General features: G+C 35.0%; 1 protein-coding gene and 1 non-coding gene across 2 annotated transcripts in view; both read left to right on the top strand.

Moving 5' to 3' along the window:
* The window catches only part of LOC149422990 (acetylcholinesterase-like), a 191,949-nt gene that overhangs the window by 95,756 nt on the left and 76,525 nt on the right, over positions 1-19,668 (top strand). The gene's annotated exons all lie outside the window — the stretch shown is intronic.
* TRNAT-GGU (transfer RNA threonine (anticodon GGU)) lies at positions 16,701-16,772 on the top strand. The gene has a single exon. It is a non-coding gene; the product is annotated as a tRNA-Thr (tRNA).

Genomic DNA, 19,668 nt, shown 5'->3' on the forward strand with positions numbered 1-19,668 from the left:
ACAAATTAACTAAATATAAATTTTAGATAGATACAGCATAATCCTTTAAAATATTTCTGTAGTTCATATCACAAGACACTTATTGGTATTTACACTTGTAGCGGTTATGTCACCGCTCCAGAGTCATCAAAATCATAACCAGACGGCATGTGTTAAAACAGCCGAGACAGCAATTATTCTTTCGAGACTTCAATAATAATATCGGCACCATCATACGTAGACTGCTGACTTGCATACAGGGTGATGCAAACGCCCAGACAGTAAACCGAGTCAGCGGTCCTGCGAGTTCGAAGTCCAGACGCTACTCCAAACCGTGGCAGACGAGAACAAAGAAGTCGGCAGCTATATAAGCGGTGGAGGACTTGAGTACATCAGTCAGTCATCATCGGTCTTCATACCACATCACTCCAGTCAACAAGTTCCACGCGACATCATCCTACTCGAGATCTCCGACTCGGCGTAATGGAGGAATCGGCCACCATGGCCGGTTCCCCCCACGTCACGCTTCGATCCTTCTTCACCTCAAGTCAGTAGTCAGTCAGTCATCAATCTGCCGCCAAAAATTTACTAATCTCACGAGTGACAACTGGGGGGCCCTGCGCCCCTCCGCAAAGGACACATACCCGGCTTCGCCCGTACCATCATGAACTCTACCGGGATATCAACCTAGCGCCTTGTCCGGATCGTCGTCCCTGGCAAGCGCTTCTCGGATTACAAGCGCCCTGGTCCCAGCGTCTCTGACCAGCGCTTCTTCCGCGCATCATGACCACCACGAGGACACGCAGCATCCTCACTGGTCACACCGCGCTCGTTCAACCGCCTACAAGGTCCACCGCACCTTTGGCCGTCTCGTCAGCACTGGAGTGCCTGAAGACCTACGTTCGCCAGTACCTGACCTTCATCGAGTCCCGGCCACAAGCGCCCGGCGTCAACTCACTGACCCACGCTTGACCACCACATCATCGCAGCAACCGGAGTATCCAACATCTGTCCTACATCATCTCCTCGTCACGGCAACTGACTCTCAATAAACACTACAACAACAACATCCATATCTTACATTGTCTCACTACCAATTCCCATACACTAAACAACACAATTGTTCATTTTCTTCATTTTCTCTGGCCTCTGCTTGATCCGTCCAAGTTGATGTTTTTAAGAGCTTCTCAGGAAGTTGCATAGTAAAACTCATAAAAATTCATGGACATCTGTAGGTTGATTATAGAGTTAAATGAGTCATCATTGTATTACTCATCAGCGTATCCGTTGTTCCTGAAGTCATCTAAATGAGTGAGAAATTTTTTTTTCACTTCGGGAGAATCCGGAATTTCCAAGCTGTCCGGGAGGTTGGGCCGGACAGTTTCAGGTTCTGGATCCGAGTCCATGGGCATCAAGCGTATTTTGGTGATGGGCCTCACGAAAGTTCCTTGAGAGGTTTTTAGAGTAACCACTCTAACTACACCATCAGCGCCAGGATGAGTAGCCAGGATCCGAGCCATTTTCCAAATAGTAGGAGCCAAATCGTCTTCCTTCAGTATAACCAGGTCGTCTTTTTTCAGCACCCGTTGACTGCTGGTCTGCCATTTAGTCCTTTTTTGTAACTCGATCAGGTAGTCCCGTTTCCATCTGGACCAAAAGAATTGAATTAGAGAATTGATCTTTTGATATTGGGTTAGCCTGTTGGCTGGTATCGTCTGGACGTCGCTCTCAGGTATGACGGAAGATGCAGTGCCTATAAGAAAATGGTTAGGTGTGAGTGGTTGGTAGTCATAGACGTCGTCGGACAATGATGTTAGGGGACGGGAGTTCAGACAAGCCTCAAATTGACAAATTAGAGTTTACAAAAGTTCAAAAGTTAATGTAGAATTGTTAGTGACTCTATACAAATAAATCTTTGCGGACTTTACCGCAGCTTCCCACAACCCGCCGTGATTTGGGGCTCGAGGGGGTATAAATTTCCACTCGATACTTCTATTTGCTAAGTAATTATGAATCTTGTCATTGTTTTCCCTTAAACTGGCGTAAAGCTCCTTGAGCTTGCTGCAAGCACATTTGAATGTTGAGGCATTGTCGGGCAATATACTTTTAGGCTGCCCTCTACGGGAAATAAATCTTTTTAAACAATTTAAAAAAGCATTGCTAGTCAAATCTGAAACTAACTTTAAATGAACCGCCTTTGTGGAAAGGCAAACAAAGATACATAAATACGATTTCACGATAGAAGCCTTTTTTAGTGTCCCGCTTTTAATAGCTATCGGCCCTGCATAGTCAATTCCTGTGGTTGCAAATGGTCGGCTCGGAATGATCCTCTCGATTGGCAGATCACCCATAATTTGATGACCGGTTCGAGGACGGCATCTAAAACACACAATACATTTACGTAGTATCCTTTTGACAGTATTTTTCCCAAATATGGGCCAAAATTTTAACCGTATTTTTGCTAATAGGGCTTGAGGTCCTGCGTGTAAATTTACATAATGGAAGTGGCGTATAATTAATTCCGTCAGCTCATGTTTTGCAGGTAATATAATGGGATGTTTTTGCTGGTACGATAGGTGCGTAGCTAAATTTAGTCTACCTCCCACGTGTATCAGAACTTCACATAAGAAGGGGTGAAGCGCCTTTAAATTACTATTTTTATTTACTGTACCGTGATTTTTCAATTCTTTCAACTCCTTTTGAAAGACTTGTTCTTGAGCTGCACACAATAGGCATTTTAAAGCTGATTCCAGCTCAGCCACACTCAAATTGCCCGAACTTATTCCTTTGAGATTTCGGCAATTATTTACAAACCGTAATTCATATGCGGTAACTCTCTTCAATTTCGTAAATGAAGAAAATTTTTTGAATACATCCCATTCCTGAGTTTCAGTGGATAAAAGAACATTTTTGCTCTTCAGTTCAGGAGGGTTTAGGCAAGAAAAATTTGATTTAGGCCAAGCGTTGACTTCCTTGGTTAACCAACTTGGTCCATCCCACCATTGAAGAATCTATTAATTCATCAGCGGTAGTTCCTCTTGACAGTATATCCGCTGTGTTGTCGGATGATGATACGTGTCTCCATCGGTCCAAATCACTGAGTTCTTGAATTTCAGCTACACGGTTTGCTACGAATGTGTTCCAACGAGTAGGTTGACCTTTCAACCAACACAGCGCTATAGTAGAATCACACCAGTAATATGTGTCAATCTCTACTAAATTTAGCGCCTGTTTTACATTTTTTATTAATTTTGCTAGTAGTACAGCACTACACAGCTCTAGCTTAGGCAATGATATGCACTTCAATGGAGCCACTCGTGATTTGGAAGTTATTAAATGCGAATGTCGCTTACCATTATGGTCCATTGACACAATGTAAGCGCAGGCTCCACAAGCCTTTTCAGATGCATCGCAGAAACCATGCAGATCCCGAGACTGCCTGCAAATAATTTTCCTTGGAATTTTTGAAGTGAAACTTCTTTACGCGCGTCATGCAATTTCGAGGACCGGAGTAAAACCGACTCATGACCGAAACGAAAATGCGGGTACCCCCACCACCGATTAAAGTTCATTTGATCTAGTCAAAGTTTTGAAGTAACATATAAATGCTTCTTAGCTCATCCCGACAACTGGCGTTGGTGGTGTAATGGTCAGCATAGTTGCCTTCCAAGCAGTTGATCCGAGTTCGATTCTCGGCCATCGCACATTATTTTTTTGTTTTTAACGCCTTTTTCATTCAATATCTTATTTTTTAGTAGGTCAGAACATTTTTTAAAAGAAAATAATATTGCAAAATAATAAAAACACTTATCTCACTGTGATAAAACATTACTCCGCTAGAGCGCGCTTTGCGTTATTGTGTTGGATTAAAATTATTATCTAATCCGTATATTATGATAATTGTATTACATTTATTTAATTAATTTATTTATTTTGATAATATGTAATAATTTACAGAAAAAAAATTAAAACTATCTCCCTCTGATAAAATATCCGTTCGCTAGAGCGCACTACGCGATCTTGTGTGGGATTCTATTTCTGTACATTGTACATTATTTTTAAAAATATATTATATTTTGGGTGTGATGTAGGTAACATTATAAAACATAACAAGCTCTCATATTTTCAGAACCTACATAATATAATCAATTTATGCGGCTTTGCTTACAGTTGGTGCTCAGCGTGGTTGGCTTTCAATCAGTTAAGCGAGGTTCGATTCTCGGCTGTGGCATTTTTGAAGTGAAACCTTGTTGAGGTGGGGGAGCCGCTCACGAACGTTCTCTCTCTTCTCTTCTTTCCTCTCTCTCAGACACCAGCGAACTGCGCCACGCCAAGCATCAGCTGAAACTAGAAGTTTCACTTCTGTCTTGCGTAGGCTTGACACACCCACTTTTTTTAATACATTTAATTGAATTAATTCTTGCAAGTAGGTCCTCCAGGGTGCTAGTATTTCATTAGGCAATGGGTCATCCCATGTTGCTTTAGACTGCCATAGTTTTTGCATTATCAATTTCGCTACGACTATAATGGGTCCTAGAAGGCCTAGCGGATCGAAGGTTGAGGAGATGCATGACAATATCTGACGTTTGCTCTCGGTTTGACTTGATGGGCTTGTTATTACATAAGAAAAATAGTCACCCTCATTATTCCAGGTTAAGCCTAATATTTTCTCATTCTTTGGATTGTCAGTAATGATTTTTCCAGGATTGCTTGACTCAGCAATTTCCGCTTGACTCGACTCGGCTGACAACTCCAAAGCGTTGGATCTCCATTTTCGTAAGGTCATACTTGCAGACAACAATATACTGACTAATTGCTCCTTCATTTTCCTACAGTATTCCACATCATCTCCTCCGGTTAGCAAGTCGTCCATATAGAAGTTATTTTCTATGACATGACTAGCTCTACGAAAATTAATATGGTTATCCATACCGAGTTGTTGTAGAAACCTTGTGGCTAAGAAGGAGGAAGGTCCTAACCCATACGTCACTGTCCTCAGTCGGTAATGCTTGAGATCCTCCTGCGGCGACTCGCGCCAAAGTATCTTCTGCAGATTGCTGTCAGCTTCACATACGTTGATTTGGCGGTACATCTTCTCGATTTCAGCTGTTATGACGACTTGTTTCCTGAAATGTAACAGTTGGGTGTATAAATCCTTTTGTATAACCGGTCCTATCATCAAGGCGTCATTGAATGAAATCCCAGTGGATGTTTTAGCTGATCCGTCGAAAACTACCCTCACCTTAGTGGTGGTGCTTGATTATTTTATTACAGCGTGATGTGGTAAGAAATAGGAGTTACAATCCTCTTTTAATTGGTCACATACTTCCATATAGCCTAGTTTCTCATATTCACGCATGAATTGTATATATTGTGAACACAATTCGGTATTTGAAAAAATTTCTTTTCCATATTTTTAAATATTTTTTCCGCAGTGGCCAGTGAGCTCCCCAGCTGATCAATGCATGCTCGGCGCGGTAATTGTACCATGTATCTACCGTCCGCATCTCTAGTATGAGTGTTAGCGAAGCTGGCTTCGCAAGCCTTTTCCTCATGATTTTGAATCTTAATAGGATTAATTTCCTCTAGTCTCCAAAATTTTTCTATTTGATTACTTATCTTGTTTATAGATAAACTACAAAAATCTGATACAGGCCTTTGCTTAGGGTTCATGCTGATTGGCCCTGATACAATCCATCCTAGTTGTGTCCGTTGAAGCGTATGCCCAGATTCAAGTTTTAGTCTGTCGTGGGTCAGGATTTTCCAGAAGCTCTCTGCACCCAAAAGCATGTCGATAGGGGCGGCTAAATAAAACTTCGGGTCCGCTAGCTCCAATCCCGACGGCAGCTTGAATTCCTTTTTAGCCAGGGTCACTTGTGGAAGGTTTGTCGTAATTTCCCGCAATATTAGACAAGATATTTTACGTTTATATTCAGTATTAAGCAAATTCATGTTCACTAAAACTCTTTCCTTAATGTGTGTGATGTTATTATGAATTCCAGAAATGGGTTTGTTTATCACTTCACATTTTAATTTTGATTTATTTGCGAAATCTTTTGTCATGAAGTTAGATTGCGCCCCTGAGTCAATCAGGACTCGTGCTTTAAAAATTTTAGTGTCACGACCTACCACTCCTATCATAGCGGTTGACAATAATATCAAATTTAATGCTATTCTAGCTGCAGAATGATTCGAGACTGACACCTCGGCATCAGAATCTAAATTTGAAGCATCCTTCGGATGATCTTCTTTGTGTAGCAAAGTATTGTGACTTGCTTTGTCACAATGCCTGCAAGTATATGTTACCTTACAACTCTGTGCAAGATGACCTAATTTTAAACATTTAAAGCATGCTTGGATTGATTTGACCGCTTCGATCCTATCTTGAATTTTTAATTTCTTTCAGTAGTATATTTGGTGCCCCTTTTCCTTACAAAAAACGCAGCCATTCGGTTTTACAGCTAAAAATACCGATGAATCTTTTTTATTGTAGTTGTTGCCTATTTGCCTTGGATGTAGGTTGGCATTTTTTTCTCGGAAGTATTTATTAATTCTAACACCTGGGCTCTAGTGGTCAAAAACTTCAACAATTCTTTTAACGTAGGTAGCTCACCTTCCAACGTATATTGTTCCCAAGTTTTACGAGAAACCGTGTCTAATTTGGATGAAATTAGATAGATGATCAATGCGTCTGCAATGGTCTGCCTTAACTCCAATGTTTTGTAACGCTTTCAGATTAACATTCGTTTCGTCTATTAAATACCTCAACGCGACCGGGTCCTCCTGTTTCATTTCTTTTAATTGAAACAGCATATGGATATGTTTATGAACGGTATCTCTTAAATTTGAGTATCTTTCCTGTAACAATTCCCAAGCCGAAGTATAATTTAATTCGGAGATTTCTAAATTGGCAATAACCTTCAAGGCATTTCCTTTCAGCGTAGATTGCAAATAAAAGAATTTCTGAACGTTACTTAAAGAACTGTTGTTATGGATCAAGGCTTTAAAGTTTTCGACGAAGTTAACCCAACCTTTTTGATCGCAATTGAATTCGAGCAATTGTAAATGTGGCAATTTTATTTCCAATTTGCTTTGCTCTACCGAATCCATCGCCTCCTTAGCCGTTGCTAATACCGCGAAATATTGATTCTCAAACGCTTGCCTCTGGTTGGCGTTGTCGAGTTCGTTTGTTTCTGGTGATGATTCTATCTGTTCCTGAATTGTTTCGAAGTCATCCCAGAGCAATTTTATCCGCTCATATCGTAATTTGATTTCAATTGCTGATAATGTATTTATCGCCTCTGCAAAACGCGTCAATTTCCCCTTAATCACGCCCCTTTTAGACACTGACAGCTTTAATTTCTCCATGTCTTTGTTTCCGCACGACAATAATATTATTTATTTGCGACGCAAAAATTTATTTCCGTGAGTGCGTATTAAATTAATTTGACTAAGCCGTTTTAAAGATACAACAATGACAATATTCAAAATTTGTTTCTGAAATTGCTATTTAACTATCACTATGCAATTTTTATCCTGTGGGTAGTGAATTATTTTTTGAACAGTGATTCTAATATTCAAAAACAATAAAATAACATGTTTTCAGTACATGAGGCTTGACAAAATTTTGAAAGGAGCTGGAATATGATATAGGAGGCACTTATCTTACGTGACCTGAAGCGTAGTCCCGATTTCAATGATCATCCTCTTCTTGCTTCCAGTCTGGCTTCCAATCTGATTTGTATCCTGGCAGCTGGTTCTTATTTTTTATAATCCTTTGGTTATAATGCGGTTCGTAAGGACCATGTATATTTTTCTTGTTTTGGACTTTACTGGAAACACTTTTATATTTTAACTTTTTTATTTTGAATCACAAAACATGCTTTTTATAATATCTACGTTGACAATAACAATTTATTGATAAAGGGCCCGACCCTTATACAGATAAACACTGTTTACTGTAATAAATTTCTGAAGGAAAGAACACTTTTTTTACTGGGAACAGGCCCTTTATAGATTAAAAATACTAATCCATTGACACCATATTGACAGGTTCGGACATACACAATGAAAATAAGCAACTACTTATCGAAATGCTAGAGCTCTAGAATTGTCTAGAATTTTAGTGCAGATTCACACCATTTCTAATAATTAACTATTTAAACAATCCATAGATGGCGACTGTATCCAGAATTATTAAAAACTTATCTTTTACAAAATTAAACAACCATTTTAATCTGAATTTGAGAATCATAATCAGCCCATACCGTTCGAATGCATTGTCTACAAAGAAAGTTATGTTTTATTCACTTTGAATTCTATGAATTTAATCATACAATCCTCTTAGGTCATAAAAAGTTGTTAGGAAAATTATTTGGATTTTTTAGGTTAATGCAATAGATCTAATAGCTATTTCTCCGCATTTTCTACCGCAATAGATACAAGGACGCTAGTGTTATACTTTATATATTTTTTGTTTGTGTGAAATGCGACCGCGTACCAACCATAAAGTATCAGAGGGACGCAATCATTAACTGATGAAATGATTTTTGCTCGATGGCGTTTTTTAAATAACTTTATTTACAAAAAATATTAAAGATTTGTTTATAATTATATTACATGTTTGATAGCCACGTAGCTGAATCATCAGCCAAGAACATGTAGGAATTATTATTATTGTATTACCTACTCAATTTGCTTATCATATTATAATAATAGTAATATTATATAATTATCATAATAGTAATATATATTAAAAAATAACTTATATCATTGATGTTGCTATTCCAAATTCCTGTAATATTAAAAAATCTGTTAGTGAAAAAAAACGAAAATACACAGATTTAGGAAATGAAATAAAAAGAATTTGGCATTCTCAGACTATAAAAATATTACCATTCGTTATTTCGGCTACTGGCATTATACCTAGCTCTCTAATTAAAAATTTAGGCGTATTAGATCTATCAAAAAATTTATATATAAAGATGCAAAAGTCGGTCATTTTGAATATATGTAGGATAACAAAAGATTTTTTAAATATTTATGTTGAGGGATCAGTAGGATTTATAGGGCCTGTTAGAAGTTCTACCGAGCCGAACCCTCTGATATGAAAATATCTGGAGACGGTGAATTTTTTTTTTCCCATTTGATATCTGGTTATTTGACGTGTTGTTGTTCTTGTATTGTTTTGTATTTATTTTACTTATATAATGCACTTACATAGTGTTGATTGACTAGCTGATCATTTGTGGAAAAGTGAGTGGAAGGGTTAAGTTTTTCCTTTGGGGAAGACTTAACCCGGACAACTAAATCGGAAGTTAAAAAAAAAAATATATAATATAATATATTATATAATTATAATTATTATATTATATAATTATAATTATATAATATAATAATTATATATAATATAAATTATATATAATAATTATATATAATATATACTTATCATATTATATAATTATCATAATAGTAATACAATTACATAATAGTGTTACTATTATGTAATTGTATATTGTATAGTGTTACTATTATGTAATTGTATTACTATTAGGTAATTGTGTTACTATTATGTATTTTGTAATGTTGCTGTTATATAAATGTAATTGCGTACATGTACGATAATTTGAAACCCGTTAATTTTACTGTCCTAAAACTTCCTATTTTGACAATCAAAGTCCAGTTCCATATAATGTGATGTACATTGTACATTTACAAAAAATTAAATATATATTTTATTTTTTTATTTCTTTTATATATATATATATATATATATATATATATATATATATATATCACACCGCCTATTTGGCGACCAGCATGGGAAAATATGCATTTAAAGTGGCGACCACCGACATTTGGCGACCGATATACGGTTGCCACTTTGTTTTCTCAAAATTTTTACACAGTTCAATAATAGATGTCGTTACAAGCATCTCAGCGAAATTAGTCCTGGTCGCCAAATTGGGCTGGGGGTGCACGTTTTCGAATATTTAAGTTCCGGAGTCTGTCGCCAGGCAGCTTGGCGCTAGGTGATATACACAGCCACGTATTCCGCATTTCATTCCTGGCCTTTAGTGGCGACTGGGTATGACGAATTCTTAATTTCACAACAAGCCTTTAGTGGCGACTGGGTACGACGTATTCCGCATTTCATATCTAGCCTAAAGTGGCGACCTTTCATAACTAGACTAAAATTGCGACCGTGTTCGACGTATTCTGCGTTTTATTCCTAGCCGTTAGTGGCGACTGGAAACGACGTATTCTGCATTTCATATCTAGCCTGTTGTGGTGACCGTGAAGGGTACGTTTTTTTGCATTTCATAGCTAGTGGCGACAGGAAACAATGTTGCCGGTTCGTTTCAACTCGCGGTGGCTGGTTATTTGCGACGTTGCAGCACATGTTTTGCCAGTGGTCCCGAATGTCTTACTATTTCAAATGTATCTATTTTCAATTTAATACCGAGTATTGACGTCTGTACGTTTTAGAGTTTATTTGGCGACCAACCATTTGAATGTCTTGTTTACATACAGTATTGATTACTGTCGATACAATGAAAGCAACTCGTTCTAAATAGAAGTTAAAAAGCACAAATAGAAATTTAGAAGGTGGGTATGGGTAGCACTTCCCTGGAAACCATTTAATGACACAACACCCCTGACATAGGCCACACCAAGTGGTTGGCTACGTTTCGTGATTTAGCAGGTGTGTCTGTTTTCATGGGGTAATGTTTGCCTGGGTCTGGGTGGTGGGTGCGATGACTGTTTACAACCGGTTACCGCGGTCAGGGCCGCTTGGTAATGCCGGGGCCTGAGCCTCAGACTGACGACTGAGGGTGTGCTGCCTCATCAACTAGTTGGGCAACTGTTGTGCCGGTTCGTAACCGAAACGGACCCAGCAACAGCGTTCGGGGACATTTGGGGTGACCTCTCCAGCCGGATTCTCTCGGCTCATCACCTTGCGCCGCAATGGGTGGGTTGGGTTCATACCAATCATCACTACTGTCCACTATAATCCCTAGTTTACTACACACCCCTCATACCCTTTTCTTCCCAGACCTTCCTTTCCCTTCATAACATTGCAGAAAAATGTACAAATAAGAAAACAATTAACTGGTAAATATTAAACAAACAACCATAAGGAACTCCAGTCCATTATTTTTATATTTTATTATTAAATTACAGCATTTTAATTCTATGGTATCATCTTCTTTGTATTCAATTTATTAAAATAAAAAAATTTAAAAAAAACTAATTTCAATTTCTCTACAAAGTCTCACATGGCGTCTCCAATAATACTAAACAATAGGTACGCATACCTAACAACTGTCTTTACAATACAATCACCTTTCTGAATGCTTCTGGTAATACTGGCAAGTATCTCAGATTTAAAGTAAAATACAAAATGATCATACAAACAAAAATAAATAAAACCGTTACATTGACAAGTTGGCGGATAACAAAATTCTTATTATTAATTCATAAATATAAATAGCATACTAGGGTTGTACTGCAATTATTTGTCATAAATTCACAAGTAATAAACTAGTTTTTTCGATCTTTTTATAGTTTTTTTTAAATCAAAATCGCATTCCAGGTTGTACTCCTAAGGGTAAGGCTCATTAACAATTTATTAGTATGTAATTTTATTTGAATAAATGTTAAAAATATAAAAATTGATTATTTTTTCGGTATGGAACGCATTGTTGTATTTTACATTGTTTTATATGGGAAAAATTATTTCGCAACGAGTGTTTCACATAACGAGTAAGATTCTGGAACGAATTAGTCTCGTTATGAGAGGTTCCACTGTACTTATATAACCACCCTTTACAAAATAGTTTTATTTTTATTTATTTACTTATTAATTGACGCCTTGAAGGCTTTTACATGAATACACGTTTACAAGGATACTTTATCAGGATCACAATATTAAGTGTATATAATTTAGTACATAACACTTGTTTAATTTACATATAAATGACATGGAACGTAATATTAGTCATTCTTGTTTCTTATTTTACGCGGATGACATGAAATTATATAAATGCATTGACTCCGTAAATGACTGCAACCAGTTACAAGATGACATTAACAAAATTGAACAATATTGCGAACACAATCAACTATTTCTAAACCTAAGCAAATGTAATGTCCAATTAATTATACTTACAAATTAAACCTTGTACCATTACAATGGGTAGAAACAATCAGATCTCTTGGACTAATACTACATTCTAAAATTTTATTTAAGGATCATATTGAAAATATTTTAGAAAAAGCTTATAAACAAATGGTCTTTATTATAAGCATAGCAAAGCCTTTCCCGTAGCACACACCCTAATTATGTTATATGTCATATGTAAGGTCACAACTTGAGTTCGCCGCAGTCATTTGGAATCCTCAATATCAAACATATGTATATTGATCGTATCGAAAATATCCAAAACAAATTTATAAAACACCTATCGTATCGCTTTAGTGATCATCGGTTTGACCCTATCGCTTTATATAAACGCATAAAAATCTATGATGCTTTATTCTTATACAAAATCGTGAACTGTCTTGTTCGTTCATCATATCTGTTAGAAAAGATTGCATTTCGTTGCCCCAAACAAAACACCAGATCGAACGATTTATTTAGAATATCTCACTGTAAATCCAAATACGCGCAAAACTCTATAATAGGACGTATGTGTGAAACTTCTAATACCTTACGAGATTTTCAACTTGAAATCAAATAAATTGCAACTCACTAAATTAATAATTAATAACTAAAAATACTTTTACTTTTGGGAAAATTATACTATTATGTGGAGGGAACTTTACTTCGTGTGGAGTCGAAGATACTTACGAATCTTTCAGGAAGGATCATGAAAATTTAAACAACTTGTTTAATTGGTGTATATGCAATAAACTGGCACTTAACATTAGTAAATGTCAAATAATAAGATTTTATAAAATAAAGAAACCGACAATTTATGAATACAATCTTGACAAAATTATATTAAACTCAGTAGAAACAATAAATGATCTAGGTATTATTTTCAACTCAAAACTTACATTTATTAGCCATATAACTAATATTATTAATAGATCAATGAAGATTTTAGGATTTATTATTAGAATAACCAAACAATTTTGTAACATTGATACTATTCGCATTTTATACATAACGCTAGTGAGAAGCATTTTGGAATATAACTCTACGATTTGGGCTCCACATTACAATATCCATATTCAAGCTATTGAAAAAGTCCAGCATAGATACCTTAGGTATATTAATTTTAAATTAGGTATTCCAAGAGAATCCGTGGACTATAATTTTTTATTGAACTGGACTAATCTCGTAAATTTATCAGATCGCAGAAAAATCTGTGATCTATTAATATTATATAAAATAATTCACTCGGTCCTGGATACCCCTGATTTAATAGAACTAATACGATTTCATTGCCCTGGTCGCGCTAACAATAGACTGACTTTACCGTTCTACTATAATAACACACATACATTATCACATTATTACTCACCAATCAGTCGATTACACATTTTGGGAAATGAACATGCCAACATCGGCGACATTTATTTCTTAAAATTAGCGCAATACAAACATGCACTCAAAACTTATTTTTCCATAATGTAACGTTATATACGCAATATGGACATGTTGAAATGAAATGATGATATTTCTCATTGTTCTTTTTTTGTTATTTTTGGTTGTGATACACAAAATAATTGTATGTTATTTTTAAGTTTAAAACTACTATAATGTAATAATATTATTTTCTTACTTTGTACTCTATTATATGTTTATTTATAAAAGGCAGTATAGCCGTTTATGTATTTAAAATAAAATAAAATAAAATGTGTTCAGTGATGAAATCAAAAGTTCCTCGCACATTTAATAATTAATAAATTAACTGATTCGTTTGTCTTCCGTAGTTTGTTTTATTATTTTCAATTAGTACCTATAACCATGCGAAAACTGTATCTTTAATAATATTATGTACTTCTTTAACATTTCATGGAATTTAATTGGTCTATAACATATTCATGTTTATTGTTATATTTCACTGTACGAATATAAGTTTCCTAAATAAATTTAAATAAAAAACAATTTAAAAAAAATAAGTTGAAAATAAAAAGTAGGTACAATATAAGTGGGTACAGAGTAAAACAGAAATAATAATATAAAAGATATTGAACATGACGTTAGCAATGTAAATATTTTTTTCGGAAGATGCAAATTTAATTTTATTATGGTTCGGACGGTGATATAGCGGGTGGGACTTCAACACTTCTAATTTTAAGCTGCCATATAATGTTGGAGATTTATTGCTTTTCCTACTTGAGATAGACAATAGATAAGGGTTTCAGTAAGTAGTTTACCTAACACTTAAAAATAAATCCTAAAAATGATATTTACAATGCAACATTTTAGAATTTCATAATATAGTTGTAAGACACCGTGTTTATAAATATACCATGCCAAAAATATTACTGTACTTTACAATATAAGGCTATGACATTATTTGTGAACATGTGAGGAAATAATATATGTTTTTATGCTACTTTTAAAAAAGAAATGACGAATAAATATAATTCTTATGACAAAAACTATTTGGAATAGGAATTGTCGCATTCCGGAAAAAACAAATACCTAACTGAGTTTTGCAAATATTTTTGTATTTATTATTGTGACGGCTGTTTCGGGGTTCAAGTACTTATAAAATTTCAGCTACGCCACACGAAGGCAACTTATTTATATGATTTTATTTACCCCTTCAGTATTCTTATTTGTATGATGTTTTGGTGTTTAATTAACACACTTTGATCGGGTTATTTTTTCGCCGGCAGACCGCTGAAAATGGGCGAAAATAAAGGTCCCGTGCGAATTTCTTTAATTTGTTTTAAATCGCTATATCTTCGAAAATAATGGAAATATTTTAATAAAATTTTCTACATACTAACTCAGCATACCCAAGCTATAAAATTTCTAGCCGAAAACCAAGTATTATTTCTAATGCAACTTAATAAATCGAAAACAAAATCATTGTTGGGTCATTAGGGTTCAATTTTTAAAGTATAAACTAGGTTTCAATTTTATAAAATTACAAATTATTATATTTTCACCAAGCCCAAATCATTATAAAAACAAAAACAATTGCCACATCACTAGTATCGTCAGAGTAACACATTATTACCCATTCAAATACCACGTGTGCAATTGCCACCCAAAAAACCATCGGAACATGCTAATAATATTGGTTATTTTTTAAAATGAAATTTAAAATAATCTCCTCGGAAAACAACCGTAGGACAATTTGCTTTTTAAAAACTGCTATGCACTTGTAAATATTTATTATGGTCCGCCTTACTGTGTTCGCCGATACCTGCTTTTGTTAGATGCGCCAGACACTCGGTAGTTGAGTGGGTGCGGAACCGAGATAGAGAGATTTGTTTCGAGTTCCAGGGACATAAAAACTCTCGTTCCAGGAATTGAACTATTATAATAACAGAATATGTTATCTAAATTACTTATTTCATTGTACTTCAAACGCAATACCTATCAAGTGTCAGGTGTTAATAATATAGGTCATTTTAGTTGAAATATCGATGTACACAAAATACTCCAAGATAAATACTAAAAAAAGACTTGCATTACAATTTGATAATTGCGTACGTATAGTTGGAACCTTTACAGAGAGATTGGTTTATAATATTCATATAAAAACATCGGATAATTTCTTCTTTTCTGCCATTGAAATGAGGCGGGCGCAGAAGGTAGAAATACACTTCCGACGTTAAGCATCAATCGACCGAACGCGAACGGGAAGAACTACCCTTCCCGATTAAAGTGTGTTAAGCTAGCTTGGAATGGCTTTAGCTGTGTTTGGTGACCAGAACTGAATATCCTGGTACTTCCCCACCTTCCTCTTCCTCGTCTCATTCCCCTCACCTACCTTCAGTCTCACAACATTCCCCAATTGGGGATAGGCCATAGTCTCACTGACTCCAGACGGGAGCGATTGAGACTCTTGTGTGGTATTCAATTAAAAAATGTACTAATAGACGTAAAAAGTAGAAGAACAAAATAATATAACTGGAAGTGGGTGTACAAGCGTCCTGAGGGGTTTTACATGTAGGTAGTACAATATTAACATCACAGAAAGTTTTAAAACAAAGTAAAGTTAGTAATAATAAAAATAAAACTATATTAGATAAACAAATACAACAAAAAAAATTAAAATAACACAGCAAACAGAGAGGTTATTAATTTTCTTTTGAATTAACTTAATGTTTATAAGGTAAGGTTTATGCATAGCACAAAGGATTGCAAATTATTATAAGCAATAATTATTGTAAGGCTGCGGTTACACTTGGAATTTTTTTTTACCGTAAGTGAGTTAAGGCAAAATTATCTATCGAAACGTCACCTATAAAGTGACATGCTGCCAATGGGACTCGAACCCACGGCCTTCTGATTACCGGTCAGCAGCTCTACTTCTGAGCTATGGCGGCTTATTTAATACCCGCCAAATTAGTCAATGTGTACTTAGTGTTCTGCAAGCAAAATTATTGCTTATTAATTTTTTTCTTACCTGAAAAAACCAACTTCATTTTTGTAGGTAAAGGAATTATAAGTGCTTAATTCTCCCACTTAAGGGCGTCGAGATATATGTCTTGATTAATTGACTAATTTGGTGGGTATTAAATAAGCCGCCATAGTTCAGTGGTAGAGCTGCCGACCGGTAATCAGAAGGCCGTGGGTTCGAGTCCCATTGGTGACATGTATTTTTTCTCGGGAGCTTTTTCAATTTGTATGTTTTTTCTCTTACAATAATATTGCTTATAATAATTTGTAACCGAGAGGTTTACAAAAATCTTCTTTAATCATGGTTATTATCGGTTAAACTTGATTAATCTTAGTTTATCTTGGTTTATCTAAGTTAATCTTGGTTAATGTTTTGGTAGTCTTAGTTAATAATATGGGTATTCTTTGTTAGTAGCCTCCATACTCAAAAACTAAATACAAAAAACAAATCTTAATATAAGTACACTGATGCTCGAACTCTGAATTTTGTAAAATAAATGGTTAAGCAACCTAACTTTTACTATTGTCTTATTACCTTGTCATAGTTACCTAAGATTATTTTTGAGAAATAGTTCTTTGCTAATTAGCGCCATGCACTAGTCACCAAACCTGCTGGAGTGTTATTTATTTATGCGACAATTTGTGTTTCCATTTTTAATTTTGTACCTATTCATGTATGGGATTTCAGCACTGTGCAATGCCGCGTACAGTTCAGACTTAATGAATCCACCCATAAGCGACACTTTGAACTTAAACTCTTGTCTCTAACTGCTCAAGGAAAACCTCCCTCTGCGGGTGTAAAACACTCAGCCAACCTCCAATCATACAGATGAGGTTAAGGAAATATCCGAAGAAAGAGTTGACTTTAATTAGGTAGGTAGGCAGCTGGGCAGGTAGGTACATTGAAAAAAATTGAAAAAATCGTCATACATATCTTGCAATACTTAGTTTTAATAAAGTAGTGCGTATCTCTATTTGATAGCCTATTACTCTTGGAATTATTTGACATTTACGTGCCTGAAAACTTGAGCAGTAGGTAGTCGTCATCATGACACGAATTGTTCAAGATACCAAACTGCAGAATAGATTTTCAAGCATAGCATAGCATGACAATATGAATTTTTCTATTGAATAATATTGTAAAAACAGTATATATATTTAATTACTCTAAATAACCTCAAAACTTGGTTCGTATACCTACCTGTATTCCCTAATGTGTTTATTGTTCTACATGAGAAATATTTTACGTATGCAAATTGCATTGTGTATATATCTACTGATTAATCTATTGATCAATACATTAATTTAGTAATTGTGGAATGATTTGCCGGCCTCTGTTTTTCCTCCCTCATGCATCATGGGTCTCTTTAATACCCATCTACAGTCTTTCCTCTCCTCAAAAAGACATGTTCAGGCCCAGAAGTAAATTATATTCCTCAGGGCCTCAATGTAAAAAATGGGTTTAAGTAAAGTAAACATTTTTTTCCTGCAATAAGTTATATCTTAGGCCCTTGAAGTGGTTTTTCACAAACACTCTACAAATAATCAAAATATTTTTTTTACTAGGTAGGTAGTTCCTACGTGCTTAAGTGTGAACAGTGTACACTAAGGACGGGTTGTTTCGGAGAATTTGAACAATTCATCAAATTTCAACGTTCATTTTCGGGTTCTGTGAAAGTCCTATTCAAGTTCTGTTACCATATGATTGTAGGCTAGTTGCTTGACAAAACTGAAATAAAAACAGAACTTGAAAAAATCTTTCACAGAACTTGAAAATGAGCGTTGAAATTTGATGAATTATTCAAATTCTCCGAAACAACCGGTCCTAAGAGTGCATAATAATAATTGGATAATATTTAGAGCATCGTATTTTGAAAAATCACCTCATGGGCGCTGAAACTATGGTATGGTGATACTATGGCATATCCTTACAACGACACCCTTCGAGGATTTTCAGGATTAGCATAACTGATGAATTAGCAAGTAACCTTCCCCAGGACTTGTTGAAATTACAACTAGCTTATGGCAGGATTATTCGTTTATTATATCTTAAAATATCACGTGACATTAATATTTTTTCAAAGACAGATCATTTATTTCATCTTATGTTGTTTTTTTTAAATGCCACACAATAAAGTCTTTTACAAATTTAGGTACGTTTTTATAGGTAAGTAGTGCAAAGTAGTATGACAAGTTTAAAGTACATAATATAATAATAACTGTGTAAAAAAAGTACATAAAAAATAAAATATGATACGTAAAAGATAGATATAATAGTACAATATTCTTTAATTGGCAAGTTGAAATCTGGGTAGCCGGTAGAGTCTACGAAGATTCATGTTATTTATGATGATAGAGAAATTATTATAAGCATTCCAGCTATTCTTTGAACGCGTATCCTCAGTGATTTTCATATATTATTATGAAAAAGTGTTATTACACATAAAATAAATAAAACAATTTGTTGAGCACGAGACCACAAAAAAATTAAAGAAAAGCTAATAATCATGCGACAGATATAAATATATTAGGAAGATGGCCAACTATATAACAGATGGATAACTTTTTTTCAAAATAAATGCAAAAGATATTATTATTTGTCAGCATAATTCACATCGAATGACGTTATATGATAATAACAGGATATTATTGTAGTACTTATATTATGTAATCATTACATTTATCTTAATAATCTATGGCTTGTCATTGAAGTAAAATCATGTATTATTTCATAGTGCTTTCACACAAACAAAAGTATTGAAATCCGTAAGTCTAAACTTAAACTTTAGGTTGCACAGTTTACACCCGCGCTGTGCAAGCGGGTTCCTTTCAGAGCATCGGACCATCATAATATGATTATTTGCCGGAAATTAAAACAAAAATTATGTCCTAAATGAAAAGAAAAATGATTATTGACAGTAGATGTAATATGGACGATGGTCCCTTTACTTAATCAATTGTTTATGAAATTACTAACTCAACTCTTTTTCTTGTTAGAATGGTAGAATAGAGTCATAAAATAGGTACATAATATTCGTGATAATTACTAATATCAATGAACGAAATCGTTTTATCTAAAATCAGAAAAAATT

Source organism: Hesperophylax consimilis, chromosome 6 (genome assembly GCF_061612785.1).
Source record: "Hesperophylax consimilis isolate HC1 chromosome 6, BYU_Hcon_1.0, whole genome shotgun sequence".
Taxonomy (NCBI): Eukaryota; Metazoa; Arthropoda; class Insecta; order Trichoptera; family Limnephilidae; genus Hesperophylax; species Hesperophylax consimilis.